Genomic DNA, 1,116 nt, shown 5'->3' with positions numbered 1-1,116 from the left:
CTGCTATGAACATAGTAGAGCATATATTTTTGTTGCATGATAAGGCCTCTCTTGGGTATATTCCCAAGAGTGGTATTGCTGGGTCCATGGGTAGGTTGATCCCAAATTTTCTGAGAAACCGCCATACTGCTTTCCAGAGTGGTTGTACAAGTTTGCATTCCCACCAGCAATGGATAAGTGTACCCCTTTCTCCACAACCTCTCCAGCATAGGCTATCATTGGTGTTTTTGATTTTAGCCATTCTGACAGGTGTTGTTTATCTGCTTTTAAAGCTCTCACCATCTCCTGTCTCTCAAAGCAATACTTGTGTGGTCTAAGATCCGGAGTTTAACTTTCCATCTCCCTAGAAACCAAAGTTTTGCTGTGTGTGTGTTTGCTTGGTTGTTTTCCTTCTGCCTGTTCTTTAGCTTAGGAGGGTCTTGAACTCTCTAAGCAACAGAGGACGACCTTGAACTTTGGATCCTTCTGCCTCCGCGCCCCTAGAAGTCACAAGCCAGGGTCACTACCCATCATTTGATTCTAATTTTTGTTTTTAAAATTTTTGGTCAGTACACACATTCTCCACTGTGACATTTTCATCCATCTGGATCCTGACTTGTTCTTATCCAACCCTCTGCACTGCCCTCCTCTAGCCCTCCCCAACCCCAATACCTTTCTTCTTCCTAAATAGTCCCCCTCCCCGTAATTTTATGACACACATATTCCATTGCCTGCTCCCTTCTCGCTTCCCTATTCCCTGCAGATCTTTTTCTGCCTTCCCATAATCCACCCGCCATCTTCATGACCTACACATGCACACATTGGCACACCTTGCATTTAACATCATGAGCTCCAGTTCTGTTTTCTTTTCTTGTCAGCGAGATAGTTTTATCTGCCTTTAAATCTGAATGGCCTTGTGTCTACATACCGTGTCTAGACTGGTCACACATCATGTTATTTTCAAATGTATTTGTGTATTTGTGTGTACATGTGTAAGTACATGCGTACCCTAGGGTACCTGCGGAGACCAGAGGACAGCTAGCGGGAGACGGTTCTCTTCTTCCCCTGCGCGGGTCCTTAAATCAAACACAGGTCATCAGGCTTGGCAGCAAGCACCTGAGAAGCTATCTTGGCATC

Source organism: Alexandromys fortis, unplaced genomic scaffold, assembly GCF_014885135.2.
Source record: "Alexandromys fortis isolate MF-2015 unplaced genomic scaffold, M_Fortis_MF-2015_v1.1 scaffold_24, whole genome shotgun sequence".
Classification (NCBI taxonomy): Eukaryota; Metazoa; Chordata; class Mammalia; order Rodentia; family Cricetidae; genus Alexandromys; species Alexandromys fortis.
This window is presented reverse-complemented; position numbering follows the sequence as displayed.